A 25,751-nucleotide genomic window follows, 5' to 3' on the forward strand; every position below is an offset into this window, starting at 1 on the left:
TTGTCTTGACTCCATTGTTTCTTCCTCCCCGTCTAGATTCCTCTCTTTGCAGGGAACTGCCATTCTCAGTTGAACCGTTCGTGTTGTGGACCGCGGGCGGGCCGCAACACCCCTCCATACTTATGGGCATAGGAAAGTATACACACATCTGCATACATATTCTTAAAATTATTCTTAAACAAATGCATAGGGGCATATGTCAAAGACACACTAGAATCAGTTAAGAGGAATCAATAGGACAATTAAGTTAGTTTAATAGACAACGGAAAAGGCTGCCAGAGCTGAGCAGATGGATAAATGGACAGACAGGAAGGGTGGATGAATGGGGGGAAATGGATATGTCCTTCAAGCTACATATCCAGAGAGCATAAGGCTCTGGGAGTAAGCAACCCCATGCAGTTAGAAGTCCTTTCCTTGTGGCTGGACAACAGTCACTTGCACCTTGGTTCTCTGCATGTTAGTAGCATCTAAACGTCACAGGCTCTGGACTGTAAAGAATAAGGCAGATGAAATCCCATTGGCTAACAATCAGGTGATCTTTCAGTAGGCTTGTTAGAAGATGCTCTAGAATGACAGCCACTCCATGGCAGGGCGAGTGTTAGGGAAAAGAGGAGGGAGTGCAGAGGGGGGAGAGGCTTGTGGTCATGTGAAGCAGACACATTCCACAAGCATGGCCATTCTGCCCTCAGCAGACATCCTTTGTCCTCATCTGGCATGTCATTCTAGGTGTCTGCATTGTGCTGATCAGACCCCACAGCCATCAGAATGGTGAGCAGGGTAAACGTCACGGTTTGCTGGCATCCTCAGATATCTCATGATAGAGACACAAATGGACTAAGGCAGATGGCCAAGTAAATGAAAACCTGTGTCAGGTGTCAGTAACAACTCAGGGCGTAGAGTAATGATTCGGGCACAAAGGATGTGGATACAGGCAGGGAGGGGAGGAGACAGGAAATGCACATTCAGAAACGTGATGGTGAAGGGCTTCTCCATAAGCAACATGATTCCAAACCAGACCTTTCTGCAACTTGTATGTGCTTCTCTACCATAACACCATGTCAGCATCCTCCACAACACTTCACCACTTGTGTGTGATTCACTCACATATTTACTGGCTTCTATTACATCAACAAGGTCCAGGAGGCTCAATACAGGTCTTGTCCCATGCTTGGCTCCTGTCCATTGCTTAGCTCAATGTCTGGCATCTAGTGGCTACCATACCTCGGATGGATGGATGGATGGATGGATGGGTGGATTGGATGGATGGATGGATGGATGTGTGGGTAGATGGATGGATGGGTGGATGTAGGGATAGATGGAAGGATGATAGATGGACAGATGGTTAGATGAATGAGAGACTGTACCACATAAAGTCAATTCTCACAAATGCCTTAAACCACTTTTCATGATCACCTTTATGGCAGAATGCCAGGGAACCATACTATTCCAAGGCACTGGCACACTTTCAGTATTTTAAGCAAATAAAATGCAAAAACTCTCAAAGGGCTTGGGAGATAGGAGCACTCATACGGACTGTCTCTCCTCTTTGTACTCCACAGGCTTTTGCTACAGATCTGGATTGGAAGGAAGTGGGACAGAGATTTCTGACCTTGAGGACAGGACAGTGGCACACACAGCAGGGATCGAAAGACCGCCTCCTGCTCTCCATCCTGGCTGCATGCCTGGTTATTTCTGGCTTGGACTACTTTCCGGAGCTTTCTAGAATTCGGGCTTCTGTGCAACTCATAACACATACTGATTTGACCCTTTTTATTTTTTTCCCACATCTCTACATTGGGAGTTTCCCATCCTGCTTAGCAACCCTTCACTTTCCCTTTATAGATGCTCCATGCTGAGAGGCAGCAGCCATGAGGGAGGTGTGAGGAAGGCACATGGCTGGAGATGCCCACTTCGCTTCTGTCACTAGGCAGGAAAGGGAAGGCTGCTCTGCTCGCAAAGCTCTGAGGCGTCATTTATCACAGGAACTATAGAGAATCTGGAGGAACTCATTTGTGGGTGTATAATCTAAAAGGATAGCCTGAATTAGTAAGAATAAAAATGTGTATTGCTTACACACAGACTCTTCAGCATAGAGAAAGCTGAGACACACTTCACCTGTGACCCTACCAGGGGCAGCACTTCAGCATCCTTAATTAGAAACTGCCCATTTCCTCCTGTGCCTTAGAAAGACAGCGCCCAGATTAGATTCCAGATATCCTCACTGCTTCCTCTGGCAGAGCCTGGCTCCACCAGGGAACTTCTTGTTTACAAGGCTGCAGAACCAATGCACCTGCCCCTCCCCGCCCCACTCCCTTCCACCTGCAAAGCAGGGGCCAAGGTTGTCTAATCACTTGGTGACTTCTCCTCTAGCACAGCTGTGTGGCCTTTCTCAATGCCCTTGACTTTACCACCCCAGAATGTTCTCTTTACTACGAAAGAGGCCACACAACCCCACTCGTATTGTGGAGATCCCTCATAGACCACAGAGACAATGATGTTCCATCACTGTGACACACAGACCCATACATTCTATGAAAATACTCAACTTGGGCTTGTATATCTTGGAATCTTTGGACAATAGCTGTTTTCTCCCCATTCAGCATATACAAAAGTAAGAGCTCATAGCTCACAGATGCACAGAGGGAACACAGCCACAGTGACTAATATCTGTGTCATGCTTTGAAGTTCACGGCAAGGTGCCCATCAACGTAAGCACTGCTGGCTGTTCTCTGACCCTGTGCTTCCTCCCTGATGAGATCACGTGATCCTGCAGTGTCTTTTGTGAGAACACTCTATCTGCATGGCTTCTCCATCCCTTCCCATCCCTAAGTGCAGAATTTCTGAACGCAGTGGCTCCAGCCTCCATGTGCATCTCTTATGGATCATGAGTGTCTGTCTTCTGGGAGTTATCAATCTCCTGACACTGGGTTAGAAGAGGAATTTATCCCATGTTGCTCACACCCTACTCCAAGTGCCTCAGATAGACACGCAGGAGACACTTGATTACCGTAGATGGTTGTTGATGAGTCACTGAGCTGACTTTATAATGGATCAAGCCTTTCTTTACAGGAGCAGCCTAAGGAGGAGAAACTCTTAGCTCCATGCATAATTCCCATTTGCGGCAAACAAGACAGCTTAGAGCAGTTTAAGACATATCTGCTAAATGTACCTTGCTGGACACTGCTGGGAATGATCTGGTTTCTTGCCTTTTCTGGATTCTAGAAACTTCCACAGTTCATTGGCTAAAGACCCATTTGTCCATCTTCAAAACTGGCAGCAGGGCCTCCTGACTCTCCTATCTCTAACCTCAACTTACACAGACATGCTTGGCTAACTGGGAACAAAATTTCTTTTTCCATGCCCTTAGTATCACCAACCCTGAAATAGCCCATTTGGCATGAAAGGGAACATATTTACTGGTTCCAGGGATTCAAACTGGAAAGTCTCTGAACAGGACTATTATTCTGTCTGCCATCCTAATCCCTCCCCTGCAGAGGTGACTGGAGAGACAGATTACAGATTATGCTGAGAAACCCCTTGATGGCCCATCAGAACTGGAAGAAAGGAAGGTGCCTGTCAGAAGAGAAGTCACTGGTATCCACGTGTGTTGGTCTAAACAGGGCACCTACAAGCGGATATATTTGAATTGGTAGAGTGGCTCTATTTGAAAGGATTAGGAAGTGTGGCCTTGCTGGAGTGGGTGTGGTCTTGTTGGAGGAAATGTGGGCTTTAAGGGTTCAAAAGCCAAGTCAGGCCCAGTGGCTCTCTCTCTCTCTGCTGCCTGTGGATGAAGATATAGAACTCTGAGCTCCTTGTCCAGCACCATGTCTGCCTGCACGCCACCATGCTTCTCACCACGAGGATAATGGACTAAACCTCTGAACTGTACTCCAAGCCCAATTAAAGATTTTCTTTATAAGAGTTGCTGTGGCCATGGTGTGTCTTCACAGTGACATTACATTGTCAAAGTCACCACATCACACTTGGCCCTCCTTACTATTCCTCATCTCTCACCATTATGACAACGGTCTTTCAGTAGTTACTGATGCCTCATGAACAAAAAACCACCACTGAAAAAGCCCACTGTTACAGCAGTGGACAGAGATGTCAAGCCTCGGAGGCAACATCGGTCCAGGAAAGTGGCATTCCAGGAGCCTTGTCTTTATCCCCACTTAGGTGCCTGTCATTTACAATTCAGGACTATGGCTGGAAGCATTTGGCTGCGCTGAGCACAAAGTGTTTCCCCATCTTGCTGGCAAAACATAATTAACCAGATGACAATGGCTTTCACACGCACACTGATTTCTCTAATTTCAAGTCTCCATTACTAAATAAATCAACAGCAGAATTCTATTTATCAGCAAATGCCTCCTCTCCTGGTAGACATTCTGTCCAATATATTAATCCTAAAAGAGTCATACTTTCCCTCGGCTTTGCATAGCAGTCCAACCATAAACAAGTTAATGGCCACAGCATCACGTGTGACTCCTGTGTTAATGCTCCACACAGGGCGGTTACTGGTTTTGCTGACTGTAAGGCACAATGAAGTCAGTAGCTGGTCCACTGAGGACCTTGTGGCTTGGCCACTACTTGAAGAAAGGCTGACAGTGCTGCTTTGATGGTCCAGACACGAGCCACCTTGCAGAGCCCCGTGGAGATGAGAGAGGGGCCAGTCACTCTACCTCCAGGCCAAGAAAGAAAGACACAGCCTATAAATACCTCAGGCTGCAAAGTGCATGAAAGGGAGCTCGGAGGTAACACGGCTGGTAAAGTGCTTGCTGTGCAAGCATGAGGACCCAAACGCCCAGATAAACAAGTCAGGGATGGAGACGCACACGTCTAACCCCAGTGCTAGGGAAGCAGAGACGGGAAGAACTCTGGTGCTCACTGCCACTCCGCCTAGATACCTGGTATCTTAGGGTTTCTATTGGTGCAACGAAACACCATGACCAAAGAGCAAGTGAAGGGGTTTGGTTGGTTTTTCTTACTTCCATATTGCTGTTCCTTCAACCATATTGCTGTTCCTTCAACCATATTGCTATATTCCAATATATCCTTACTGAAGGAAGTCAGGACAGGAACTCACACAGGGCAGGAACACGGAAGCATGAGCTGATACAGAGGCCATGGTGGGGTGCTGTTGCCTACTGGCTTGCTTCATGGGGTTGGCTCAACCTGCTTTCTTATAGACCGCAGACAGGACCACCAGCATGGCTTCACCCACAATGGGTTGGGCCCTCCCCCACTGATTGCTAATCGAGAAAACACCTTAAAGCTTGATCTCATGGAAGTATTTCCTCAGCTGGGGCTCCTTCCTTCTGATGGCTCTAGTTTGTGTCAAGTTGACACATAAAACCAGCCAGTTCACTGGGTGAGGTCCAGGGCAAGGAGAGACCCCATCTCAGCCATCAAGGTGATGGACAGCTCCTGAGGAAGAAGACTTCAAGTCTTCCTGTGGCCTCTACATGTATGCAACACATGGTGCAACATGCACCCCAACACACTCTTGCCTCCACAGGAACCTAATACACACAAGTACACAAAGACACAGAAGGGTCAAAGCCCCACCGTCTCTCAAGCCTGAGATTCTGCCAGTCTTGTTAACATTGGTTGGCCAAGGTTTCTCAAATACACACATTCCCGGGAATTCTTGTTAAAATGCAGATTTTAATTAGATAGGACCAGAAGTTCGAATTTCTAACCAATACCAAGTGATGCACAGCTCAAGGGCATAAATCATGAGAGCCTGCTTTTTAACCCTTAGCCTTAAGACAATTCACAAAGACCTCCTTCCAGACCAGCGTCTCACACTCTAGAGTCCCCCAGGGCTTCCCAGGCCAGCATCTGGCTACTGACCAGGCAGCTAGAGTGCCAGGCAGGCAGCCATGAGTGACAAGGGACAGGGTGATGCTCTATACTCCCGAGCTGGCCGAAGCCTAACCCTGGACTAAGCAACAATGAAGGAGAGATACAGAAACCAGGTAGGTGAGTCTGAAGATTGGAAGCTAGGCTGGGCTCTGCAAGGGAACCTGTCAGCTCTCCAGCTATGAGCAGATGTCCCTGTATGTGTGAGAAGTGAGTCTCCATTGCCTGTTCTCTGGCAGCACTGGGTAGGCTGGAATCCTGGGCACTCCCTTCAGTCACCCACAGAGCAGTGGAGGAAGGCAGCTGTGGAGTCCCATGGGAGGAGAGGGAGGTTGGATGGCCTCTCGGCCTCAGGGGGTGTGGTCCTGGAGTCAGTCCTCTGGCTGCTGTCCTTTTAGAACTCGGCCATGGGGCTCACTTTTCCCTTGCTTCATGTTGCTCTCATCAATAACTATTGATAAATGATAACATCCTCATATGTGTGTGTACTACCTCTTACCAGTGTTTACCAAGGGAGGGAGCTGAGATGTTTGGGCCTTAGTTCTTTTTATTTTGAACTACTTTTTAATGCCTCATTCTCCTTACCAACACAATGGGCTTAATAGCTCAATGATTATTTCGGGGCATTTTAAAGTCCAGAGGGTATGAACGTTCTAAGTTTCCCAATGTGCTGAGATTCCATCGATGACAAAGAGCCAAATGGCACAGCAATAGCCTGGGTTATAACAAAAGATGCTGTTTAGAATTGGAGGCTTCTAGGCTGACCGAGGTTCAGTTACAGAGAAAAATGAGAGGACATTCGCCAGCAATGGAAATACCTGTCTGGCAAGTCTGTATGATTCAGAGAAGTATGTCTGGGATCAAGGTTCTATTCTTGCAATGCATAATTGAAATGATGCCAAGAGTTCGGTATTACCCAGCTCTACCTTGCTTCCCCTGTGTGAATGCAATCTACCCTACGCTCCCCTTGGCAAGCTAATGGCACTCTGAGGAAATCCACAGTGAGAAATTACAGCTTCCTCCTGGCCTTCTGGGCTGCCTCACGCATTTTAATCTTGGCCTCCTGACAGAAGGGCTCTGGGAATGTGACCCTGTCCTCCATACTTGCTTATTATCCTTCTTGGAAGCATGCGCCCTTATTAAAATCCATGGGATCCGTTCAGCTGCGGCACGGCTGGCTAGCCCAAATTGGAAAAAATGGAAATAGCAAGCAAGAGGAAAACAATTTTACATCCTCCTTTGGATCAATAAAATTAATATTTTTCATTACGAATAAATCATTCTCCTTGCAACATGACTGGAGACATGTGGACACCAATGCAGGCTGGGGTATATATATAATTGTAAGGCATACTTGTTTGTTTGATAAATATGTCTGGAGCATCTACATTGTGTTGGGCAGTGTTTGTCTCTTGAAAACACCATTGAACAAGTGTTACAATCCTTAGCCATCTCTCTCCATTGAGAGAGGTCCTGGGAAGAAGTCTTCTACACCCTAAGGATTACATGTAGGTGCAGGTATTTTATCAAATAGTAAAACTATGTAGACCGTTCTGGGATGAACTAATAAAGTCGGAGAAGAACTAGCTGTCATCGAGAGAAGCACATTGGAAGAGCTAGAGTCATAAGTGACTGAATATACCATGGCCTTGCTTTAGGATGAAGCTGGGCCATCCCAAATGGCACCACTCCTGAGACCCAGATCACCCAGTAAATCTGTGACTCTCTCAGGAAGTTCTGAGAAGAATCAACCATATTTGGAGACAAGAGAAGAACAAAGAGAAGTAGAAGCAGGGAGGACAGCAACAAAGTGCACAGAATCCGAGGTATCTTGGCAAGGCTCTCCCAGGGAACATGTGACACTGACCGGGGGTGGGGGGTGGGGGTTTGTGAAGGAAGGCAGGAAAAAAATGAGAGAAGGGAGGAGGGAGAAAGGAGGAGGGATAATCAACCCATCACAAACTTGGGGATCTTTGATGGGGAGAGGGTTCTTTGGTCAAGTACTAGAACCATCCTAGCTGCTGAGCACAGAACAGGGGCACACCAGGGGCATGAGGTAGGGGACACTTACTAAAAGACCGAGAGATGAGCCGTGTCAGTGTGCTGAGTCAGAGAGTGGAGGAACAGGGCAGGCTGCTCTGTGTTTAATCCGGAGTGAATCTGCATGGTTTAAGCCTTGAACAATGCAGCAGGAAGGTTTAGAGACAGACAAGCCTGGAGAAGTGGACAGAGGCATACCCTGTGAGGTCTCAGGGACTATGTGTGGACCGACTCACAACACAAGTTCTCACCTGAAAGCCAGCTCCTCCTCTGCCCAGAGGGACATCATCAGCCCTGCCCTAGTGGAAAGGCTTCATCCTGGTCTTGCCTCTATTCAGGGAAGTGGTATGGGCTCTGTTCCACAGAAGGTGACTTCAGAGGGCATGAAGAAGCTCCTCTGGTCCCAACACAGAGGGATAAACTCAAGGCAAACAATTGCAACTTTTGCCCAATTTTTCTAAGTATCCCAAGACCGTTTACAGAATTAGAACACAGGGCGGGGGGAGAGAGAGAGAAAGGTAGATGTAGTGGGGGAGCCAATCTTGAGACTCCAGGGAAGAGAAATGAATTCTATGCTGCTGGCTGATTCCCAGGGAGAGCACTCTAGCACACTCATCTCCCACAGAGCTCTGAACCAAGTGCCAGTTCCCTTTGGGTGTCCCCATTGTCATTAACCAGGAAAAGCTCCATTAAAAACACTTACTTGGTGGAAGGCATTCTGCCCACACCTAACTGAATTAACCCTGAGCAAGAGAAATTGAGACTACAAGGAAATTTATAGCACTAATGACTTTAACAAATCTAAGCTGATTAACAGGAGGCCACGAACTGAAATCCTTGCGTTCCAATCAATCTTCCAGGAAACTCCAGGCACGAGCACTTAAGGGAGAAAATTCCATGTGATATTCTAAGCAGGCATCCCCATGAAAGCAGGGGAGTGATCAGAAAAGGCACACCACAATGGCAAGTGGGATGGTAACTCTTCACTAGCCAGCCTATTCTGCAAATAAGTGGCTAGTTTTCCGTTTCTATCTCTCACCCATACACCCATACATCCTGATTCCTTTACAAGAAAAAGTGTAGAGCTCCTAAGAGGGAGGTCTGCTCTAATCCACTGAAGGTGAAAAGATAACGGGAAGAAAACATGAAGATTCTAATAGATTCAAATGTTGTCATGTTAGAATTGTTACCTGCAGGCAGTGAACAGATTAAATGATTCACCAGTAAAGGTGAAGAATGACCATCTAGCCCAGCATGCAAGTGGAACACTGCGGAGAATGTAGGAAATAGTTGTCATGGTTTAAACAGGTTGCTGCAGAGACAGAAACAAAGGCAAAGGCTCCCGTGCTCACTACGTAGCGCCTTGATGAGGGAAGCATTGGATGACTGCATGTCCACAGAGTGACTATAAACAGGAACACATCTGGAAATGGCTCTCTGGGCATCTGTCTGCCTGATGAGTTTCTCATCAATATTCCATAGCAGAAACAGCTCATCACCAGAGGGACAAAAATCCACTCCGTTTTCAGTCTTCTTCCCAGAATTCATGAACAAGTAATCCTTCAAGAGAGGAAGCTGTATGGCTGTTCATCCACCACCTCCCCCCAGTGGTCAGGTGAGACCACAGCACACCTTAGTCGGAACATTCAATGGTCAGGTTCACAAGGGTCTCATTCAAAATGCCAGCTTCTCTCTCAGGATTACCAGCTATTTGAGAATCATTGGTTGGCAGGAAGTTTCCCCTGTCAGCTTCTGCCCCATCATGAATTGGAGGGCAGGGACTCTAACAACTACATTTCCCCATCATATATGGAGGATTGGGAATCTAACAGCTACATTTTCTTTGCACTAGGATCTTGGATGTCTATTAGACACTGCCAACAGGATGCAAGCCATCATGGTCTGAAGTGCTGGAGATGGAGTTAATCTTCCCCTATCACTGGTAGCTGAAAGATGGCCTCTGTCAGCCAGACAATTTCTCAAGATTTCATTTTCAACTAGATACTAGATTTGAAATATGGAAAAAAAAAGTCACACTTCCCAGAACCCTCATGCTGTTACCCAACCTTGAGTAAGTTACTTAATTTTTTTTGACCCCGTGCTTACTCATTTGTAAATAAGATTGATCCACTGGCAAGAAAGTGCTGGCCATGACTTTCATTCCACTTGAAGCACTTAGCAGAGCCCTTGGCACAGAGAGGCGCTCAGGAAGCTGCCGCTAAGATTATGATCATCAAAGAACAACAAAGCCAGCCTGGTGAAGAGGAGGTCTATCTGGTATGAGCAACAGAAGGCAGCTCTGTGACATCAGTGAGCTGCTTAGCTTCTTTGTGCTTCATTTATTGGCTGTTCTCCACGGAAAATGGTAGATGTCATAGACAGCAGAATTATTCAGTAGACGTTATACTGTTTACACAAACCTACCAACAATAAACAAATATCTGTGGATAATCATTAATTATTATGAAAAGTGTGCAAATATTTCCCACCACTGCTAAGGAGGCAAATAAAACAAATCCCTATAGCAGAAATGGCCATTGAACTAGGCTTCGGGGACTAAGCTTACTTCCCAAATGTAAAGATGGTGCCATCTTTACATATAGAAAACTGCTACTTGCAACTAACACATGAAGGTAGAAAGTGGAAGGGCCGATACAGACCATTTTGCTATATTTTGAACATCTTTGTCTGGCAGTAATGCCAAATGCACTGTAAGAGACAGTTAGGGAAAGAATCCTAAGCGAATTCTCCTAATTGGCTTTCTGCATAGTTAACTTCACTTACAGAGAAAAACGGTTATGGGGGCAGGACGCATTGCAAGAGAAGGCTCGTGGGCACAATTATGTAGCCTACAGAATTTAAGATGCTTTCTTCCATGCTACAAGCAAAAAAATAAAGAAAGAATGAAAGAAATAAATGCTTCCCACTGGCAGGAATATGCTAAGGCAGATCCGATGGTGGCTATTACTGATGCTGTGAATTCTGCCTGCCTGTAAAGGCTACGCACTTTATACAAGCACAGCAGCCACTGTCAGGCAACTCCATCCCTGGACTCTAACTGGGGAGAGCAACAACAGGCTCAGTGCACCTTATTTAATGAAAAGGAGAATTGGAAGGTTCACCCTGGTTTGGACAGTTGATTGACCACAGTCTAATCGCTGAAAAACAAGAAAGTTGTGGGGTACTAAAGGCAGTCAAGCCAGCCGGTGTTCATTTGGCTCCCAGGAATATCAAAGATGCACAGACTTGCCTCTTTGAGGTACCAGGCTTTCAATAGTAAGCAGTAGGGCCCTTTGGCTCAGAGCTTATCACCTAAAAATCTGCTTCACTTTGATCCTCAGTAGATTCCTGCCAAAGGATATCAATCTCAACCTAGTTTAAAATCAAGAAGCCGGACTGCCATATCCTACCAGCTCTCTAATTTAGGAAAGCTGATATTTTCACTCTAAAATGCTGTCCCATCTGACAAATAATTCAGGGAATTCGGGGCCAATGTCTTGGAACAACCTGGGAAAGAACACAGTTAACAATCACCCTGCTTTTTAAACAGAACTTTAAAAATGCAAAATAACACCAGTGGTTTTGAAAACTGTAGGGAGAGACACAGGAGGTCAATTCATCATCAGCAGGGCAGGAACGGCGTGGTAGCTGTGATTTCTGCCGGACTGTGAAAGGACAGAGGTAGAGTTACATAGTTGACCCAGCTATGGTCTTCATCATAGCTCCTAATGGCACCACAAAATGCACTCCTGCATATAAGATCCATGGAGCTTAGGAGTTCAACACAAGCAAATAAGACAGACCCATAGGGAAGAGTGACAGGCAGCTGAACCCTTAGTTAAAAAAAAAATCCAGACTTCAGACTAAGGTGCTAGCCTTTGTAAGCTCTCTCTTACCTCTTCCCCACATCTCTATCTTCCACCCTGCCTTCACTGATGCTCTGGAGGCAGGTTCAAAACTCGCCCCTGACACTTTGAACATGTGACTTGAGAATTGTCTAGTGTAGCCTATTTTCTCATTTACAAATGAAATTGTGACTTTATATAAACCGAGGAGAATGTGCAATGGACTTTCAAATCCCATGACTCAATGTAAGAACTGTGGGCTGTGACAATTCATCTCAGGGGTTAGTTTGAGTAAATCACAGTGCAAAGGTTTTGGTCAAATGCTATTCTGGATGTTCTTTAGCTTTTGTTCATATGGTTTTTACATAAAATTAGTATTTAAGTTGATAGGCTTTGAGTAAATTAGACCACACTCTATATACTGTTGACTGCCTGTATCCAGTCAATTAGAAGCCCAAGAGAACAAAGACTGAGTTCTCTTAGCAAGAAGAAAGTCCAGTAGACATTGATTTCAAAACAGAAAGTTCAGCAGGCCTCTGTCTTGCTGGTCTACCCCATCAGAAACTAACCATTACCCCTACATGATTTCAGTGTATACACGTGATCTCAAATTATATATATGTGCATATCTATTTACATGTACATGACATACATACATAATTTGACTACACATCTTGTTGGTTATATTTTTCTGTAGCAACCTGAATGATTGTATGAAAATGAAAAAAGATAATTAGAAAAATAAAGAAGTAATGATTTTATAAGTTCTGAGAGGAGAATCAAATACATTAAATAATATTTAATGCATACAGCTATGACTTTAGAAGAATAATTTTTAAAATAGTTTCTTAAAATAGTAAATATAACAAAGTCAGCTTTACACAGAATGACCAAAGATCAGAAGGACTCTCTGTAAAACTGTCTACTGATTACTAATGCTTAGGAACCTCTTGCCAATGTAACAAATGTTGAAAATGAGAAGGAAAAAGACCACTTTTGAAAACTGGGATTGTATACCTAAACAGTCCAAAGTTCCAAATCTATATAACAAGACACAGTGATTTAAGAAGACATGCATAAAAGGCTGAAGTATCCAATTTAATAAAATGATACTATTAAATAAAATATGCAAATTAAGTTTATATGCAATAATAGTAGAAGACTTCAATATCTAACTCTCATCAATAAATTATATAGAAAAAAATCTGACATAGAAACTTCAACCTTAAACTGTATGACAGATCAGGTAGACTTAACAGATCTCTCTAGACTAGTGATCCAACAGCTACATACATTTTTTTCCAAGCTGCCCATGAACATTTCTGTAAAACAAATCAAGTTTTAGAGCATAAAGGAAGCCTTAACAAATACAGAAAGTAATCAAGATAATTTCTTGTAGTTTCTCAGCTCTTGGTAGAATAAATGTAGTTGTGAGCAGCAAGGAATACAATAAAAACATGCCTGGAGACTGAATAATACCCAGTTAAATAGTTAGTGGGTCACTGGAGAGTGAGCCAAGAGTATCCATAAAGTTCTAGAATCAAATGAAAATGAGACCACAACTTTATCAGAACCACTGGGACACAGAAAAAATGCCGAGTTCAGAGATCTGAGTGTTTCTGGGGAGAGACAGACTTCAAATATATAATTTTATAAAAATTTCCAGATTTTTATAAAAATAAGAAAAAGCCAAATTATTAGGTAGAAATAAATAATAAGGATGGCAGAAGAAATGAATAAAATGGAGACTAAAAATAACAATACAAGGAGTCGATGAAACAGAGATCTTGTTCTTTGAAAAGATAAGCAAATCCATAAACTCACAACCAAACCAAAGAGAGAAGGAAATGACCCAGTTTATTAAAATTAAGGATGGAGTTTGGGCACTGCAACAGAAACAGAATCAAGAGGACCATGAGGGAGTCTCTAAAAACCTATATTCCAAAACGCTGAGAAAGTAGAAGAGATGAGTTCCTAGGTACCTATAAGCAATGGAAGTTAAACCAGGAGGATAGCAGCTTAAGCACGTCTCTGTAAGCGATAACACTGAGATGGTGAAATTCTTCCAGCAAAGAAAACCCCAGAGCTGCATAGATTCCCTGAAGAGTCTGCCAGATCTTTAAAGAAATACACCGGGGCTTTGAACTATTCCCCAAAATCCGAAAGGAAGGCCGCTGCCTGCAACTGTTCGTTTTAATTGTTAACAAGATATAGACTCTCGTGGGATGTGGGCCTCTGCACATGCTTGTGAGGGATTATCTTGATTACATTAATTAGTGTAGGAAGATCCATTTTAATTGTGGGCAGGCCCACTTCCTGGGCTCTGTAAAACAGTGAAAGCGGGCTAAGTACTGATGTATACCCTCTCTCCTTCTGACTGTGGTCAGGTGAAAACAACAGCCTGAAGCTGTCCCCCACCACAGTGTATTAGGCCTTCAAGTGTAGGCTCAAAAGAGGCACTTCTCCACAAGCTGGTTTTGTCTAAGTACTGTACCATGGCAATGTGCTGTGATAAAGGAAACTAACACACTGCCAAACTCATTCTATAGGTATAGTATCACTCTGATACAAACCATCTAAATAAAATACTTGCCAACGAAGTTTAGCAACATTTTTTAAAATGTCTTAACCATGACTAAAATGGTTTCATTACAGGATGCAAGTCTAGTGTAGGCAGATCAATACATGCAAGGTAGCACATACATAGGTTCAGAAGCAGAAATCACATGACCCCCAAAGCCCTTGACAGAGGTCAGCATGAGTTCAGGATAAACTCCAGGTAGAAAGTAAGAATACAAGAAACCCGGAAAGACACCTCAGCATAGTAAACGCATCTCCAACCAGCCAACGTTTAGCCAACATCAAACTAAATGGGGAAGGTGACAGTGATCCCTGCAGAACCAGGCAGGAGCCAAGAGTTTCCGGTCACTCCACCGTCCTTCAACACAGAGCTTACAATTAGAGAAAAGAGCAAGGAAACTGGAGCAAACAGGAAATGAGTAAAATCATCTTTGCAGGTGACATGAACCTATGTTTTAAGATCCCTGCAGACTCGATTAGAAACATCCTCATTATGATAAATATTTTCAGAAAAACTGAGAATGCAGGACCAACATGTGACGAACAGTAGCTCTCCCATGTCCCAGAGTACCTGTCTCCGAAGTCAGAAGTGTGGGTGTAAAAAGCTCATCTATAAAACTAAAACCTACCAAACAAAACCATGTGGAAAACGTCTCACCAAGGCCGTAAAAAGATGTCTACAATGAAAACTTCGAAGCACTGGAGAAAGAAGAGGAAGAAGACACTGGAAGACAGTAGCAAGTCCTCCCACCTCGTAGATTTGAATTGATAATTGTGAAAATGGCTACCATGCCAAAAGCAATGTGCAGACTTGGTGTGCATCCTTGACCGCCATGGCATTCCTCGTAGAATTGCAAAAGCAGCCCTCAAATTCCTAAGATCCCAAAGACTCCACACAATCCTGAACAGAAAGAGCAATGCAGGAGGCCAAAACCAGCATGCTGCTGGCTCACACACAGACAGACACCAGAGGAATCAGGCAGAGGACCTAGAGGTACATCCCCAGGGCTGTGAACACGCTTCTAGTACGATGCTAAACACATGCACTGAAGAAAAAGAAGATGGGGTTAGGAAAACAGATGCCCATATGTTCAAGAACAGATGCAGGTCCCTATCTTTCACACTGTTTGACAAGCAGTCCAAACTGAACCAAAGACCTAAGAGACAGCATAGGCAACGATTTTCTGGAAAGGACCCACATAGCTCAAAAACTGAGAGTAAAAGTTGACAAAGGGCACTGTATGAAAGGAAAAGCTTTGCACCGCCATGGGAAAGACAGCGAGGTAAGGGCACAGGACACAGGACGAGGAAGAGTCGTTACCAATTGTATACCAAATAACGAATTCATATGGAGACTCAACAAAGAACTCCAGAAGTTAAACACCAATTAATGGGCACATGTAGGAGTTCAGAAAGATTTTGAAGGAGGCACGTGGTATGGATATAATCTAAGAACATGGTATACATACATTAAGTTACAAGAATAAAAATGGAATACAAATGGCCAATAAGTGTATGAAAAGTAATATCCTTGTCTATCATGGAAATGCAAATCAAAACTGCAGTAAGGTCCAGGCTTACCCAGCGAGCACCAAGAAAACAATGGCAATGTGGGGGAAGAGAGGAATCCATAAGGATGGCTGGCTCAGTCATTCCTGAGTCTATGCCCAAAGGATTCTAAGTCAGCCTACCACAGGGGACTTCATCCAACGTCACTGCCTCACTGTGATAGCCAAGTGTGGACCCAGCAGCTGGTGAAGGGGTAAGGAGAACATTCTCTCTCTCTCTCTCTCTCTCTCTCTCTCTCTCTCTCTCTCTCTCTCACACACACACACACACACACACACACACACACTCTCGCACAAACACACATACACACTCTTGTACATATACACACATGTATGCACACACACAACACACACACCATCTAAGCCGGTTTTAGCAATTTTTGATTGACCCTTGAAAAGACAGTGCTGAGAGTTAACAAAAGCCCCTCCCCCAGCTTCTCAGGCAGTATCTATAGAAAACATTCGTCACAGTGATGATTCTGCACTGAATAACTGTTAAAGTCTTGATTTAGGCTGAAGGGCAAGGTTCCAGTGTACTTAGTCCTGACCTACTGTTTTGGTTCCGGGAGCCCAGTCAGGATGTGTGCTGAATTTGACTGTACTTCTTTAGGACCCTCCTGGTCCCAGCAGGTTGACAGTTCCTGATGAGTCTTTGGAAGGTAGTGGCTATGTGTTTTGTAGAATGCCCCTCGTTTGGATTTCTCTCGCGTTTGTCTCATGATTAGTCAGGAACACCTTTGAGAAAATGGCCTGAGGTAAAGAGCTGTCATTACAAAATCTGCCCAAGGTAACTTCCTACTGGCATCATTTGTCACCTTGACGTTAACTCAAGTCATATAGTTCATGTGGTATTTCTCAGGTGCAAACTGTAACTTATACTTTTCTACTTTCCATATTTTTTTGAAGGAGATCATTAGAAAGAGCTCGAAAATACTCACTTTAAGGTATTATGAATAATATATTTGTCTAGACAGACTACAGTTCTGATGTTAGAAATACCTCCAAGAGTGTTTTCATGCATAGATATTGCTTTAAAATATTTTTTTCTGGAAAAACTTTTTAAATGTTTATGAAAAAAATATCACACCAGATTTAGAACAGAGACTTAAAATGCCACAGTTAATATTCTTAGGTACTGTCCCAAAATCTAGATCTGAATTTGAAAAGTTGAAATAACCCTCCACATATTACGTTACTCTATGACCTATTATGGGATAACATTATATAAATGGTTACCAGCTTTGGGGAGAGGGAGTATTTTATTCTTTACAAACCCAGGGCTTAGCACGTAGGACATCCAGCCATGACCATGAACTTAGAAACTTCATGAACTGAGGTTTCCCGGAAAAAGCTGACCAGTAAAAACTCAGTCACTTCCTTTGTCCACACAGTGTCACCAAGGTGACCTTGAGCCTTGGAAAATTTGTGAAATCAGTAAGGGTTTGTCCTCACTATGGACTTCTGGACACAGAAGCTGTCATTGACTGTAACAGTGGTGTTTGTTTATAAGGACATTCATGTCATTTCTGGGCGCACGCGTGTGTGTGCGTGTGTGCGTGCGTGTGTACACATATACATATATATTTTTTCCCTACTAGACTCTTGCTTCCCAAACTTGGATTCATTCTTTATCCGTTTAGACTTTGGGCACAGGTCCGGATTATTTATTTCTGTCACCAGGTGCATTCTAGAATTCAGAATTGATCAGCTTTGAAGAAGGCACCAGAGCAACCACCTAGTGAATTATGGAAACCCACAGCCGGGCGGGGAAACTCTGGGATCAGATGACAGCAGCTCTCCAGCACACGAGGTGGAAGCAACACTGCTCTCATGCATGCCTGAGTCTGGACGGCGCGGCAGAGGAGCCCTTGTGTCCAGGCCACCGGACTTTTCAATGTCCTTAGCCTCAGTTTATCTCTGGCCAGGAGCCAGGTCTGGGTTGGTCTCTCAGTTTTCTGGGGTGCTAGAAAAATGGACATAGTCAAGTTCCAACTTGGAGACCACCAGGGCCTAGAGCGTTGAATTCTCACAGATAATTCTTATCCAAAATGCAAATGTAGAAGAAACACGCCTATCTGTCTGTCCTTGTCTGTCTGTCCTTGTGCTGTTTGCAGACTCTCAGTCCCCGGCATTGGGTAAGTGTATGGACTGGGGTGGATCTCAGGGCTTCACTGTCTGCCCTGTCAAGTTGATGCTTCCCAGTCCCCTCACTTCACCCTAGACAGCTCCAGGAAGCCACACCACCTGTGGTTCTCCTCACCTTTCCACTCTAAGATGCTGGTACCCGTGAGCCCCATTCCTTCAGGCAACGGCTGCTGGGCATTAGCTAATGTGTTCTTATTTCATTCATCATGTCCCGGCTTATAGCAGAAGGATGTCAGATTACCTTAAACTATGTATAACCAGATCACAATTCATAATTTCATTTTCCTTTGAGGTCAATATGTATTAGATGATTGGTGCACTAGCTTCATATTACAATAATACAAAGCTTAAGGTAGCTAACTTTTAGAAAACAATTATTTATTTTGGAGCTTCCCATATAAGACTGGTACATGTGGGCCCCTAACAGTACACCTCAGCAGAGCAAACTACACACTGCATGGCCACAAAGATGTAGGAATGGAGGAGCACACCTGGGCTAGCAATCTCCTTCAAGAGCAGAACCCCAAGAACTTGAAGACTTTCATGAGATCCGTGTCCCAAAGCTCCACAGCGCCTCCCAGTGGTGAGTCCCTCTGGTGAAAGCCTTCAGGACACCACTCAAATCATGGCCACTGTGGGAGAGGGGAACTGTCTATTAGTGAAAAAGCCCATTTGAACCCATGTGACATTTCCCAAGCTTTGTCAGACAGCTCTTGGCTTGGGAACTGCGTGGTTACTTTTGCACCAAAATATTTAGAATTGGATGTTTTCCTCCACATAGATTATTCTGCAAAATGAGAAATCATAATTTAATGTCATCTACTTAGTGACAAATTGTCTTCCAGACACTTACACAATTGTTCAATTGCAATTATGTAAATGTTCACAATTCTTAACAACTATGGAATGATTGTGTTATGCAAGGCAAGAGACTCAGCCAGCCTTTACCAATTACAGCCTGGATGTCACCAACCTCTTGATGGTGTTGTCCCAGAATGTGAGTTTCTTCCTTGGTGAATTTCTCCTTCCAAACTTCTTTAAGATCTTTGGCATATTTGGGTAGAATAAAAGAAGCTCTCATCAAATCGTGTTGGTTGGCTAGTACCTGTGGTCCTTTAAATGCCATTTGATCCATTCTGTCTGTATAAGCTACTTTGCCAGATGATCAAATCAAGGAAAACAAGAGTTTTATGCCACCAGGAGCCCAGGTCAGTCACGTTTTCCATCCTCCAATCAAGGCATCTGTGAGGGGTGAATTGCTTTGTTTTCCTTTGTTTGCCACAAATGAAGAAATATGAAATACGATATTTGAATGTCTAATAGGTGCCTTTCAAGCATGGTAACATGACAGTTGGCAAATGAGCATTTTTCTACCTAAAGATCAGTAATGAATAAAATTCCCTTCTATCTTCCCAGAGAAACAATTACTATATTAAAAACCATGGTACTAATGGATCTTTCATCCATAACAGATGCGATATGTAAGTGAGCATCAATCTCTAGGGGTTTCTGTTGCCTCAGCAATACAGACCATTTTACCTGCTAATTATATTATGACTGCATGATTTATCAGCTGGGTATGTATGGCCAGAGAGGCAGTAAGTGGTCAGGCTTGTCCAGATGCTGTCTGGCTCGGCAGTCTTTATTCTCTTCCCTCCAGGATCATTGTGTCAAGGAAGCAACATGCCCCTAGGCACAGAGGCCACAGTGCACATCCTGAGGCCACCCAGCTGACCGACGATGGCTGACGGATGGCTTCTGGTGCTCGGCCTCCCAACAGGTTTGAGAGTTCAGACTTTGAAAGATGGCTGCTGTCCTCCTCCAGGGGGCAACTTATTCAAACATGAGCTACAGGGTTCTGGGGAAGTTAGAAAACAACAAGGCATTGCTACACCTCTTGGCTGCCGACAACAAAAAGAGCCAAAGTAGAAAACAAAGTTTATTGGTTTCTGTACATAAGTCACAGGACTGGGGAGGCTGGCTTCCTGCTTGGCTGTGCTCTGGACCTAGAATTTCATCTCAGGCTTCAAGGTTCTTCTACAACATATTTCTGCTGCTCTCAGAGTTTCGGTCTCGCTCTCTCTGGGGAGATGATAAGATTTCCAGAGACTCATATTCCAAATATTCTACCACCCCCAAGAAAACACAGCTCTGGTCAACAGTGTTACAAAGAAAAATACAATGAAAATCTGTAAATGGCTCAGATTGGTTCTTCTTGAGCCTTGGGCCAATGGCTTCATTTTCCAATCAGTCATCTGAATTAATGGTCAGCTCTCTGGTCAGCAGGCAAGAGCTGACCATAACAGAGGAGAAGTAATAGGTAGGTAGGCACACGAGGCACTACCTATACCCAACAGGCTAACTTACATGATTTAACCATCAAGTAGTGTGGATGAGCCCGTACAACACGTGTTTTTATTTAGGAAAGTGGAAATCACTCCATAAGTGCAGGTTCACGAATGTATTGCAGATATGCGTGTGGATAATGAGTATGGATACACACACACATATTCATATGCTCTGTATATATGGACTACTGCTCGTAAGTACAAATGTGACCTTTCCCTTTCCAAGGATCTCATCACATCCTAGGTCATGATAACCATCTTCATCTCCCATAATCTGTGTAACTGCATAGCTAGAGTCAATATTTCCATAACTAATGCAGATGATAACTGACTCCACTCAGACTGGCCCTGGTGTTACCCAGTGTGAATTTAATTTCCATCTCTGGAAAATGATAGCATTATGCATCCTTTCTGGACCCCTTGGCATAAGGTGCTTTTTCCATGTTAAGGTCACAGAACAGAGCATGAATCAAAGGGACAGCTGTGTGGTCACTGGGCTTGACCCCTGTCCACTTCCTGCCTGACACTTAGGAAAAGCGCAGACCAACAGACCCATTCCCAACCCCCCTCAATCCCCAGTGGTGTCTGGGTACACAAGAGACAGGGAACCACAGCAGCCACCCCAGAGCCAGCTGTTTCTCATCGGGGAAAAAAAAAAAACAGGCAAGGGCTCCCTATCATGGACTGTGTTCGGCGCCCCTGAGCAGCTTGCTAGCAGTGTTTGGGCACCCCAGAGTTGAGGCATATATGCAGCCCAATATTCACAGTGCATGCTCAGTCAAGGCCAGAGAAAGGATGAATTTATACATCAAGTCCAGGGCCCAGCCAATGAAATGTTGCTGTCCATCTTCGGTGTGGACATCAGGTTTTCCCATCTGAGTGAACCCAAACAGGAAAACAGGCATGGCCACCCATCAGCACAATCTTCACGGTCCCTCACGGAGACTGTCTTCATGGGTGATTCCAGATTCTGTCAAGTTAACAATTAAAACTAAGCATCATGGTACCTGTCTCATATGCCACAAAATTGCCCTGGAGTTATCTCAACCCTCAGAGATGTCAACCCTCTAGATTGCATTTAGTTATGTATTGTCTTGAAATGTGTTTTTTGCCTGAGCGTTGCTATCTCACAACCTGTGTGAGAAATAAAATCATACTTCTTGCACTGAACAAATACAAGCCCTCGAGCCATTGGAAAAATGATAATGTTTAAAACGGCAAATCTAATGTGTACGTGTCAAATAAGTAATCTTTAGTATGCATTAATTTGTTTCTTTCTGTAAAGCAACTTAAGAGCTGAAATTACTTGTTATTTACCATTACACAAATGGGAGTCCTCAAATTTTAACTAACAATTAAGTTGATCAGTTTAAAGTTTTGAGAGAATACATTTGCATATAATTGCTCTCCATATACTTATGTAAAATCTAAAGCCTATATACCCAAGCATAAAACACCCATTCCCGCCTGCCTTAGTTACAAGCACACATTTATTTGAATGTGGTGAGCATGTTCTTTTATTGCCAAGAAAGTCAGCTTTGTTCCTTAATTGTTACAATAACCACAATTTAGGAAATTCTATTGCACCATCAATATGTTATGTGCATCTCTAACTAGACCAGCAGGGCCTGTCTGTCACAGGAACTGATACAAAGTATTCATATTTTGTCTACTTGAGGCTAAGAGTCTGTGTGATTAAAGAGAGGCACTTCTGCCTCGTTAAATCAGTAAGAGACTGAAAGCACAGTCCTGTTCTTGGCTGCTGCGTTCTGATGCCTGGACTTCTCCCTGAGCATCATGGGAAAGGGCAGTCTTCCCTTCCCCAGCCTTCCTCCCAACTCTACCACATTCTGGTTCTCTTATCACCTCTGGGGAAGATGTCTGCCATGAAACTGGTAACCAGAAATGCCATGCGACCTCCTCCTGTGGTCATCAGTGCTTGCTTCTTAAGCAGCCAATGGGAAAGGTCTATATAGGTGGCTTTCCCCGGGGAATGGCTCCCTACCATGTCACACTACATGAAAAAAAGCCCACCACAGTGGCAGGAAACTAGATCAGAATCCAGCCACAGAGAACATCTCTTTCCCCCTCATTTACCATGATCTCTACAGAAAGAGCAAGGATAGGCTGAGACAAATCCTGACCTATCAAGATCCTTGACCCCTGCTCTATCTAGTTATTTTTACAACAAAATCCCAGATGTTCAAATAACCAGATTCAAGAGATTCAAGAGCCAGATGCTGTGGAGAAAACACCCAGGTGACCTCCCTACTCCAAAGACATCCAGCAGGGAAAAGCTCCCTCCCTTCGTCACTGTTAAATACCCTTAACTCAGTGTCCCTCCTTTCTGCTTCATTATGTTTGCTCCCTGTCAACTGGTTGCTTGCTCCGCCCCTTAAACATGTGCGTGAGATTTTAAAGCACCCATGGGTGACATGCTTTATAAAATCACGTTCAATGTCAATTGATAACACTCTGACCAAATATCATAGAACAGCTCTTTCAGAAGGTTATGTTTGGACAATGTTAAGTGCATGTGTCGAGTTGGTAAGAAGTCAATAGTGCTGTTTCTATTGTCAATCTGACACAACTACCTGGAAACAGGGAACCTCAATTCAAGAATGGCCCAGGTCAGATTGGCCTGTGGCAATATCTGTGAAAGACTGCTGATTGGTGACTGGTAGGAAGTGTGTGGGCAGCAGCCATCCTAGGGAGGGCAGAGCCTGGCTGAGCTGTAAAGAAGGCAGGCTGAGCAAGCTGGAAAGCAAACCAGTAAGTAGTGGTTGCTGCTTCGGGTCTTGCTTGAGTTCCTGTCCTGTCTCAATAGTGCACTATACACCCTTCTACCAGTGAGGTAGCACTGTGGATAGCGATGAGATGGTAGAGGAGCCTGAGAAGTTATGAGCCATCTATGGGGTACAGGGGACACAGCTGCAACATCCACATCATTCCAGTCCCTTCTGCAGCCTGGTGCTCCCTCAGAGTGGGAGCAGCCAACACCATCATAGTGCTGGCAAGAACTGCATGCTCAGTGAGCAGCAGAGACTTCAGAACTCAGCCTTCTTCCAGTTACTGGGACTCATCTCACCTCTAAGACCCCCTTGCACTCAACAATAGGAGCTTCAGTTTACCCTGGTTGGAAAAGAGCTGGGAGGGCATCAGAATGTGGTGGCTTTCGTCCTCTTCTGCGAGTCTCTGACCTCAGGACATTACCTATGCCCTTGTGAGAGCCACACTCACACAGAGACAGCTGCACACTGGTTCCTTCTAAATGATGGCCTCTGCAGAGTCCTGCCATGCGATGAGTGCGTTCAGTACAGGAGAGGATGACAAGGTCTTCAGGGACCAAAGTCAGAGAACTGAGAGAGGGAGGGCAATGAACATCTTGAGACCCTGTGAAGGTGCAGAAAGGGAAGCAGCCCTCTTTGCTGCCCCCTCATAAAGAGTCTGACTGACACCCACATCAATGTACAGGCTACCATAAGTAAAGCATAATAACTTATTCAATTGTAGCTTTGCATGACACCAGGACTGTTTTAGATACTTTTTCTCAAAGCTGTTACCAAATAACTGAAAATATGAAATTTAAGAGACAAAGGATTTATTTTGACTCCTGGTTTAAGGGGGGACAGTGCATCATGAGAGCAAAGGTAGGAAGGAAACTATGTCAACAGGAGGAAGTGGCTGGGACTACTCCAAAATTTGATTCACAAATATTTAGAGAAATCAAGGGGCTTTACTATCTAGTGGCATGTTTCTCGTGAGTGTAAATTCACGGAATACTTTATCCACGTGTTCCATCTTCAGCCTGTGACAGGCACTTGTGAAATGATTAACCCATACTGCAGAGTTATAGAATATTAAGTGACAGCTAGACATAAAAGTGAGGAGAGACAGGAGGGAGGCAAGCTCTTCTCTAAAAGACACATTTTAATACAGGTAATCAATTTATCAGGACACTCAACAAATTCAAGCAACAGACTTCCAAAAGTTAATTTAAAACCAATTAGAGGATACACACCAAGAAAGACTGAGGAATTTATATATTATTAATGGTGCCTCCCTTAGCCATAAAGGTTTAATAAACAGTCTATAAATCCAGGAGATACAGAAATACAGAGTGAAGTGCACAGAAACCAACTTCTCATGCAAGCCACTGGCCACAAAGGAGCTGTGTGACACCACCCCTCTCCACTATTTACAGAAGAGTTCTCCACCAGGATACTGTTACCAAATTCTCCTGTGTGGCATGACACAGTGTACCTTTGTCACCAACAACTTTAAACAGCCTTGGACTTTGCACCAACACTGGTGTGTCTCATACTCACCCCATCACATGGAAATGTCTGTGCACACAGTCTCACTCCCTCTGAGTGCTTCGCTATGCTTTTGAGGGATTTTCCCCCTATTATACTTTCTGTGAGAGATGTTTGCTGGTAAAACTCTGAAGACAGAGATGGGGAATTTGGCTTAGTCAGTAAATACTTTTCAACTGAGCATGTGCATCTAAGGTGTAATTCCCAAGAATTCACACTAAAAAAAAAAGTCAGATGGACATCTGTGAACAGTGCTTTCTGAATGTAATAGGGCCACTTTACACAAGAACACACAGAGGTATGGTGTACACCTGATCAAGCCAACAGTACTCAGTGAGTTCTTAAAAGGATACATCAAGTTGGAGTGGATGTGATCAAAACATATGTACATGTATAAAATTCTCAAACAAACAAATAAGCAAGCAAAAAGCCTGGCTTGGTTGCACATACTTGGGACCCGAGCTTTGGGGCAGCAGGAAGAGCTGGATTCTGGAACTCCCTTGTCAGCCAGCCTGCCATATTTGGTGAATTCTATACCAATGAGACAACTCATCTCAAACTCAAAACAATATAAAAAGTGGACAGTGCCTTCGGATCTCATCCTAAAACTGACCAAGGTTGTCTCCTGGCTTCCACATGCACACACATACACACACACACAAACACACACAAACATGCATACACATACATACAAATACACACATACATACACACATGCATACACACATGCACTCACACACACAAGCACACACTTCTAGCCTAAGGTACTCTTCCTAGCTACCAATATTCAACTACTTTCTCTCTCTTGGGACACCAATTGGCTATGAAGATTTAAAAGTTCAGAGATTGCAGGGTTTAAATGGTTTTAACCCTTTTAAATGTGGAAAGGTGTTAAATCCCATTATCTCTGCAGCCACTGCCAATGTTAAAATTCAGCTTGGCTTTTTTTTTTTTTTTTTTGCTGCAGGTCTAAGGATTACAGAGTTATAAAGAGACAAATGCTTTTCTCAGGTTCTATAATGAGCTGTCCCCAACTAGGTGACC

At 44.0% G+C, this 25,751-nt stretch overlaps 1 protein-coding gene across 9 annotated transcripts in view; it reads right to left on the reverse strand.

The window, feature by feature from the left end:
- Positions 1–25,751, reverse strand: part of St6galnac3 (ST6 N-acetylgalactosaminide alpha-2,6-sialyltransferase 3) — a 513,109-nt gene that overhangs the window by 275,948 nt on the left and 211,410 nt on the right. The gene's annotated exons all lie outside the window — the stretch shown is intronic.

Source organism: Mus caroli, chromosome 3 (genome assembly GCF_900094665.2).
Source record: "Mus caroli chromosome 3, CAROLI_EIJ_v1.1, whole genome shotgun sequence".
Lineage (NCBI taxonomy): Eukaryota > Metazoa > Chordata > Mammalia > Rodentia > Muridae > Mus > Mus caroli.